Consider the following 9,711-nt stretch of genomic DNA (forward strand, 5'->3'; position numbering starts at 1 on the left):
AACATATTTTGCAGACATTGTATATCACACTGACTGCTGAGCCGTGTATCTAATCCTCTCCTGTGTGATACTGACTGCTGAGTGGTGTATCTAATCCTCTCCTTTGCGATACTGATTGCTGAGCCATGTATCTAATCCTTTCCTGTGTGATACTGTCTGCTGAGCCGTGTATCTAATCCTATCCTGTGTGATACTGACTGCTGAGCCGTGTATCTAATCCTATCCTGTGTGATACTGACTGCTGAGCTGTGTGTCTAATCCTATCCTGTGTGATACTGACTGCTGAGCCGTGTATCTAATCCTCTCCTGTGTGATACTGACTGCTGAGCTGTGTATCTAATCCTATCCTGTGTGATACTGACTGCTGAGCAGTGTATCTAATCCTATCCTGTGTGATACTAACTGCTGAGTTGTGTATCTAATCCTATCCTGTATGACACTGACTTCTGAGCCGTGTATCTAATCCTCTCCTGTGTGACACTGACTGCTGAGCCGTGTATCTAATCCTCTCCTGTGTGATACTGACTGCTGCGTGGTGTATCTAATCCTCTCCTTAGCGATATTGATTGCTGAGCCATGTATCTAATCCTTTCCTGTGTGATACTGTCTGCTGAGCCGTGTATCTAATCCTCTCCTGTGTAATACTGTCTGCTGAGCCGTGTATCTAATCCCCTCCTGTGCGATACTGATTGCTGAGCCGTGTATCTAATCCTATCCTGTGTGATACTGACTGCTGAGCTGTGTATCTAATCCTATCCTGTGTGATACTGACTGCTGAGCCGTGTATCTAATCCTATCCTGTGTGATACTGACTGCTGAGCCGTGTATCTAATCCTGTCCTGTGTGATATACTGACTGCTGAGCTGTGTATTTAATCCTCTCCTGTGTGATACTGACTGCTGAGCCGTGTATCTAATCCTATCCTGTGTGATACTGACTGCTGAGCTGTGTATCTAATCCTCTCCTGTGTGATACTGACTGCTGAGCTGTGTATCTAATCCTATCCTGTGTGACACTGACTGCTGATCCGTGTATCTAATCCTCTCCTGTGTGATACTGACTGCTGAGCTGTGTATCTAATCCTATCCTGTGTGACACTGACTGCTGACCCGTGTAGCTAATCCTCTCCTGTGTGACACTGACTGCTGATCCATGTATCTAATCCTCTCCTGTATGACACTGACTGCTGAGCCGTGTATCTAATCCTATCCTGTGTGATACTGACTGCTGAGCTGTGTATTTAATCCTCTCCTGTGTGATACTGACTGCTGAGCTGTGTATCTAATCCTATCCTGTGTGATACTGTCTGCTGAGCTGTGTATCTAACCCTATCCTGTGTGATACTGTCTGCTGAGCCGTGTATCTAATCCTCTCCTGTGTGATACTGACTTCTGAGCCATGTATCTAATCCTATTCTGTGTGATAATGTCTGCTGAGCCGTGTATCTAATCCTCTCCTGTGTGACACTGACTGCTGAGCCGTGTATCTAATCCTCTCCTGTGTTATACTGACTGCTGAGCCGTGTATCTAATCCTCTCCTGTGTGATACTGACTGCTGAGCTGTGTATCTAATCCTCTCCTGTGTGATATACTGACTGCTGAGCTGTGTATCTAATCCTCTCCTGTGTGATACTGACTGCTGAGCTGTGTACTTAATCCTCTCCTGTGTGATACTGACTGCTGAGCTGTGTATCTAATCCTCTCCTGTGTGATATACTGACTGCTGAGCCGTGTATCTAATCCTATCCTGTGTGATACTGACTGCTGAGCTGTGTATTTAATCCTCTCCTGTGTGATACTGACTGCTGAGCCGTGTATCTAATCCTCTCCTGTGTGATACTGACTGCTGAGCTGTGTATCTAATCCTCTCCTGTGTGATATACTGACTGCTGAGCTGTGTATCTAATCCTCTCCTGTGTGATACTGACTGCTGAGCCGTGTATCTAATCCTGTCCTGTGTGACACTGACTGCTGAGCTGTGTATCTAGTCCTATCCTGTGTGATACTGCCTGCTGAGCTGTGTATCTAATCCTATTCTGTGTGATACTGTCTGCTGAGCCGTGTATCTAATCCTCTCCTGTGTGATACTGTCTGCTGAGCCGTGTATCTAATCTTCTCCTGTGCGATACTGTCTGCTGAGCAGTGTATCTAATCCTCTACTGTGCAATACTGATTGCTGAGCCATGTATCTAATCCTCTCCTGTGTGATACTGACTGCTGAGTGGTGTATCTAATCCTCTCCTTTGCGATACTGATTGCTGAGCCATGTATCTAATCCTTTCCTGTGTGATACTGTCTGCTGAGCCGTGTATCTAATCCTATCCTGTGTGATACTGACTGCTGAGCTGTGTATCTAATCCTCTCCTGTGTGATACTGACTGCTGAGCCGTGTATCTAATCCTATCCTGTGTGATACTGACTGCTGAGCTGTGTATCTAATCCTCTTCTGTGTGATACTGACTGCTGTGCCGTGTATCTAATCCTATCCTGTGTGATACTGACTGCTGAGCCTTGTATCTAATCCTCTCCTGTGTGATACTGACTGCTGAGTTGTGTATCTGATCCTCTCCTGTGTGATACTGTCTGCTGAGCCGTGTATCTAATCCTATCCTGTGTGATACTGACTGCTGAGCTGTGTATCTAATCCTCTCCTGTGTGATACTGACTGCTGAGCTGTGTATCTAATCCTCTCCTGTGTGATACTGACTGCTGAGCTGTGTATCTAATCCTATCCTGTGTGATACTGCCTGCTGAGCTGTGTATCTAATCCAATTCTGTGTGGTACTGTCTTCTGTGCCGTGTATCTAATCCTCTCCTGTGTGATACTGTCTGCTGAGCCGTGTATCTAATCCTATCCTGTGTGATACTGACTGCTGAGCTGTGTATCTAATCCTCTCCTGTGTGATACTGACTGCTGAGCTGTGTATCTAATCCTCTCCTGTGTGATACTGACTGCTGTGCCGTGTATCTAATCCTATCCTGTGTGATACTGACTGCTGAGCCGTGTATCTAATCCTATCCTGTGTGATACTGACTGCTGAGTTGTGTATCTGATCCTATCCTGTATGACACTGACTGCTGAGCCGTGTATCTAATCCTCTCCTGTGTGACACTGACTGCTGAGCCGTGTATCTAATCCTCTCCTGTGTGATACTGACTGCTGAGCCGTGTATCTAATCATCTCCTGTGTGATACTGACTGCTGATCCATGTATCTAATCCTATCCTGTGTGTTACTGACTGCTGAGCCGTGTATCTAATCCTCTCCTGTGTGATACTGACTGCTGAGCCGTGTATCTAATACTCTCCTGTGTGATATACTGACTGCTGAGCTGTGAATATAATCCTCTCCTGTGTGATACTGACTGCTGAGCCGTGTATCTAATCCTATCCTGTGTGATACTGCCTGCTGAGCTGTGTATCTAATCCAATTCTGTGTGGTACTGTCTTCTGAGCCGTGTATCTAATCCTCTCCTGTGTGATACTGACTGCTGAGCCATGTATCTAATCCTATCCTGTGTGATACTTTCTGCTGAGCCGTGTATCTAATCCTATCCTGTGTGATATTGACTGCTGAGCCATGTATCTAATACTCTCCTGTGTGATATACTGACTGCTGAGCTGTGTATTTAATCCTCTCCTGTGTGATACTGACTGCTGAGCTGTGTATCTAATCCTATCCTGTGTGATACTGCCTGCTGAGCTGTGTATCTAATCCAATTCTGTGTGGTACTGTCTTCTGAGCCGTGTATCTAATCCTATCCTGTGTGATACTGACTGCTGAGCCATGTATCTAATCCTATCCTGTGTGATACTTTCTGCTGAGCCGTGTATCTAATCCTATCCTGTGTGATACTGACTGCTGAGCCTTGTATCTAATCCTCTCCTGTATGATACTGACTGCTGAGCTGTGTATCTAATCCAATTCTGTGTGGTACTGTTTTCTGAGCTGTGTATCTAATCCTCTCCTGTGTGATACTGACTCCTGAACCATGTATCTAATCCTATCCTGTGTGATACACTCTGCTGAGCCGTGTATCTAATCCTATCCTGTGTGATACTGTCTTCTGAGCCGTGTATCTAATCCTCTCCTGTGTGATACTGACTGCTGAGCCATGTATCTAATCCTATCCTGTGTGATACTGACTGCTGAGCCATGTATCTAATCCTATCCTGTGTGATACTTTCTGCTGAGCCGTGTATCTAATCCTATCCTGTGTGATACTGACTGCTGAGCCGTGTATCTAATCCTCTCCTGTGTGATACTGACTGCTGAGCTGTGTATCTAATCCTATCCTGTGTGATACTGTCTGCTGAGCCGTGTATCTAATCCTCTCCTGTGTGATACTGACTGCTGAGCTATGTATCTAATCATATCCTGTGTGATACTGACTGCTGAGCCGTGTATCTAATCCTATCCTGTGTGATACTGGGCTCCCCCTGCAGTCTGTGTCAGAGGGTGGTCTGTGTTGGCACGGTAATAAATTGTGTTATTTCCAGCTTTATAGAAGGACGATAACACCATAGAAATGATAAGAATAATCAGCCTCAGTTACCACAACTGTCTACAAAGAAAACTGTTGCTGATAGTGACCAATCACAGCTCATTCTTCATCTTGTAAACAGCTCTTGGACAGCGTGGCGAGATTTGAGTGGTGACTTTTATGTTTGGACTTTTATGTGGCGAGGTTGGTGTATGTGTGGTGATTTGTGCGCTGAGGGTGGTATATGTGGTGAAGCACGTGGTAGTGTGTGGCGCATTGTGTGTGTGTTCACATCCCCGTGTGTGGTGAGTATCCCATGTCAGGGCCCCACCTTAGCAACTGTACGGTATATACTCTTTGGCGCCATCGCTCTCATTCTTTCAGTCCCCCTTGTTCACATCTGGCCGCTGTCAATTTGCCTCCAACACTTTTACTTTCACTTTTTCCCGATTATGTAGATAGGGGCAAAATTGTTTGGTGAATTGGAAGGCGTGGGGTTAAAATTTCGCCTCACAACATAGCCTATGACGCTCTCGGGGTCCAGACGTGTGACTGTGCCAAATTTTGTGGCTGTAGCTGCGACGGTGCAGATGCCAATCCCGGACATTCATACATACATACATACACACCCACACACATACATACATACATACACACACACACACATACATACATACATACACACACACATACATACACACATATATACATACTCACATTGATCTTTATATATTATATACTGTGTATATATATATTTATATATATATATATATATATATATATATATATATATATATATACAAAAAAAACGACCAGCACCTCCTAGTGTGAACACGTGCAAGCTGCAAAAACTGCACAATAAAGACAAAAACAACACAGCAGCACATGTCCATGAATCTCGGCCACGTGAAAACACAGAGAAGCATTAACACCATTGGTTTTGATGTTTTTCTGTGTTTTTTGCATGGCCTATATTCATGGACATGTGCTGCTGTATTCTTTTTGTCTTTATTGTGCAGTTTTTGCAGCTTGCACGTGTTCACACTAGGAGGTGCTGGTCGTTTTTTTTTTTTGTCTATTTAGTTGCCAGCGAGGAGGCTCTGCCCCCGGTATGAGGTCTATCGGGCAATCACAGGGATTGGGAAGCAAGGTTAGATGTGCAGGAACCTCGAAAGACCCAACCAGAACTTCGGCCCTGAGACACTGTCCCTTGCATGACCTACTCCATCCCCATATACTCCCAGTAGCCCAATCTCCATGGGGATAATGATGACGCAACCAAGGCATACCTAGCAATACCTCATTAATACCCTGGGGGATTACCAGCAAAGAGATTATCTCTGGGTGTTTTGGAGAAAACCCAAGGGGAAGCGGAATGGCCTGATTGGTGATTTGAGAGGATAATGCGGAACCATTAACCACTCAGATGGAAAAGGGCTTAGAGAGCATCCTTACGGGTAATGCGTGCCGTTGGGCGAAGAAGGACATAAAATTATCCTCTGCCTCGGAATCCACGCAAGCCTCTGAAGGGAGTGAGGTCAACTCATAGGACAGTGTCACTTTAAAAGTTAGTTTGGAGGACAGGTCTGACGAACCTGGAGTGCCCCCTCCAATAGCTGCTAGAGGTGGATGTTCTCCCTGATGCCTGGGCCTTTTTGCATAATGACCAGCCTGCTCACAGACAAGACAAGTTGGTGGGGAACATGCGGAACAGAATTTAGCCTCCACCCGATGACCAACCAGAGGCTCCTCTAGTTTGTTAGTCCGAGTCAGAGACCCCAATTTGGTGCCAATCGAATCCGCTGTCTACACTGGGCTCGTTCTAACAATCGTTCTGTTCACAGCTGTGGCACTCCAATATACTGTAATTGCCAAAAGACTTGTTTTTATTTTGGCAATCCATAATAATACATAGTGCATCCACAGACATGTAGATTGTATACAGCGTCGGACTGGAGCACCTTGTCACCTGTCACCGCTGCTGCTCCACTGGCAGGGGCCCCCATAGCAGCTGCATGGTGTGCGACACACCACTGGCTGGGTGCCCCTGGAGCAGCGGGGGCCCTAGGCAACTGCTGGCCCTGTAAGCCAGCAGGTGCCAGGGCCCACCAGATGCCAGGGCCCACCGGAGAATCCTCCGGTTCTCCGGTGGGCCAGTCTGACGCTGATTGTATAACCGTAGATCTGGTGTAAATGGCTGGGATCTTATTTTACTCTCTTCTCGCTGTCGTAGTCTGTATAGCATGATTTTGTGTAATCATAAGGATATAACTGCTGTACCTTTATAAGCAAAGTATGTGATTTGCCTCTGGTTGGACATGACACTAATTCTATTTTCTCCTTATTAGTCATCTTCATATTTGATTTGACTGCTTCGATTAATGACCTTGTGAGTACCTGTGTTACTGTTGCGGTTGATTCATGAATGTTGAGTGTGCAGAAAATATGAAGATTTACACTTAGTCGATCAAACTACAAAGAAAGGGGGAAAGAAATGACATTGAATGTAGTTGATAGAGTGATAGAGTGATGACTAGAGTTGAGCGATACCAGCCGATACTTGAAAATATCGGATCGGAATGGATCGGCCGATCTTAAAAAAAAGTATCGGTATCGCCGATTCCGATACCGGGAACCAATGCAAGTCAATGGGGCCAAAATATCGGAATTAAAAAAAACCCTTTCTTTCCTTGTAGGTTAATTCTACATGAAGAAAAACAACTAAGAATAATGTAGAATGTATTGTGGGAGGTGGAGGAGACATTAAAGCCATAGAGGTGTAGCCCAATCAAATGGAATAGCAGGAATTAAACTTTTTTTTTAAAGACGTTAGGAGTTACAAAGATATTGACTATGTTAGCCTCATTTATATTTTGCCAGACATGTATGTCTTCTTCTTCTTTCTTCTTCTTTCTTATTCTTCTTCCTTTTTTTACCTTCTTCTTCTTCTTCTTATTCCTTTTTTTACATTCTTCTTCTTCTTCCTTTTTTTACATTCTTCTTCTTCTTCCTTTTTTTAAATTCTTCTACTTCCTTTTTTTACATTCTTCTTCTTCTTCCTTTTCTTACATTCTTCATATTCTTCTTATTCAACAATTATTATTCTACATATTCAACTTCTTCATCTTCTTCCTATTCTTCTTCATCATATTCTTATTTGTGTCAGGCATTCCTGTAGTTGTTATCTAGAAAAGTTAGAAGTTTACACCTTCCGTTCTGCCTGTCACAAAAGATTTACAACAGGATTTGTCTGCGTTCAGTTTGGCCTGCAGCAGCAGGCCTTTTCCAGGGGCACCACGAGGAGGAACGGATTCGCCCCCATACACTGCTTAGTCTTCTTCTGCTTATAAATAAGATAATATCATTTGCTCAGAGTATTAGTCTTATGCTTAATGTTCTTCTGCTTTGTTTTTTTATGCTTCTTTGTCTTCTCTCTCTTGTTGTTCTGCATCTTGGTGGTTGTCTTCCTGTTCTTTGTCCTCTTGAACCAGCTGACGGTACTGGCACCCGGAGGGGCAGCAGAAGGAACAAGAGCCAATGGCACTACCGAGGACCAGCTGACGGTGCTGGAACCCGGTTACTAAGCAGGAGGTACCTGTGCTACAAAGCACTACCAAGGACCAGCAGACGTTGCCGGAACTCGGATACCGAGATGGAGGCACCTAGGCCAAAGGCTCTGACGAGAACCAGCTGACGGTGCTGGAACCCGGAGGGGTAGAATAAGCTGCAAGAGCAAATGGAAATAGCGAGGACCAGCTGACAGTGCTGGCACCCGGAGGGGCAGCAGAAGGAATAAGAGCCAATGGCACAACCGAGGACCAGCTGATGGTGCTGGAACCCGGTTAGTAAGCAGGAGGTACCTGTGCTACAAAGCACTACCAAGGACCAGCAGACGTTGCCGGAACTCGGATACCGAGATGGAGGCACCTAGGCCAAAGGCTCTGACGAGAACCAGCTGACGGTGCTGGAACCCGGAGGGGCAGCTGAAGTTACCCCTGAAAAGCAAAGTTGGCATGCCGCAAGCTGGCCGCAGTTACCGAATCACCCAGTCCTACAGGGGGTGCTTGTCCTACTGGCACTACGGAACAAGCCTTTCTTACCAGAACCCGCAGTCCACATAGGAAGCACCTAAACTGCAGGCACCCTAGCCTCGGCTAACCCAACCGCAACACGACATGGCAACTTGGGGTGGCAAACTGACATTGACACTTCCCGGAAACAGCAGGCAGGGCTGGAAGCAAGCTGGGCAGGAGGGAGTACCCGTGCCAAAGTCAGTTATGAGCAGCAACTGGCGATGTTGGAGCCCAGGGACAAGCACTTAGCAGGCTGAGGCCTGATGTGCTGTCAATTGGGAGGCAGCAGGACAGATTGCCATCAAAACAACAGGGGAACAGCTGACGTTACTGAACCCCACAAACACAGGAGCTAGTGTTTTACTCTGTGAAGACGGCACTTCCGAGCAACAACTGGCTGTGTTGAAGCCCAGGGACAAGCTCGGAGCAGGCTGAGGCTGCATTGAAGAAATTTTAAGATCGGTTGTAGACTTCTACTAATTTTAACCAAGCTCCCAAACTAGTTATGGGAATGTGGACAGAGCAGGCGACATTGCCGGACACACATCAGGGGATTAACTGACCGGACTGAACACCTGTAACACAGGAACAAGTGTGGATTGTGCAGACGCCACTTCGGAGCTGTAACTGGCGGGGTTGGAGCACAGGGGAAATACGAATATCAGTGAAGTCACAGGCCTAATTGGAGCATGGTTAAAAATCAGTAGTAGTACGACTGTGTAGGCAGCAGGAGACTTGCCATCCACACAGCAGGGGATCAGCTGACGTTACTGAACCCCACTGAGACACGGGAGCAAGTGTCTCTTTCCGTGTGGACGGCACTTCCGAGCTACAACTGGCTGTGTTGAAGCCCAGGAAATAGGAGGGTGTAGGCAGAGGCCTACTGTATTTGGAATGTGGAGACAGCAGGAGAGACTGCCATCCACACAGCAGGGTATCAGCTGACGTTACTGAACCCCACTGAGACACGGGAGCAAGTGTCTCTTTCCGTGTGGACGGCACTTCCGAGCTACAACTGGCTGTGTTGAAGCCCAGGAAATAGGAGGGTGTAGGCAGAGGCCTACTGTATTTGGAATGTGGAGACAGCAGGAGAGACTGCCATCCACACAGCAGGGGATCAGCTGATGTTACTGAACCCCACTAAGACACGGGAGC

The sequence above is a fragment of the Dendrobates tinctorius genome, unplaced genomic scaffold (genome assembly GCF_039654945.1).
Source record: "Dendrobates tinctorius isolate UK_male_01 unplaced genomic scaffold, ASM3965494v1 ptg000151l, whole genome shotgun sequence".
Taxonomy (NCBI): domain Eukaryota; kingdom Metazoa; phylum Chordata; class Amphibia; order Anura; family Dendrobatidae; genus Dendrobates; species Dendrobates tinctorius.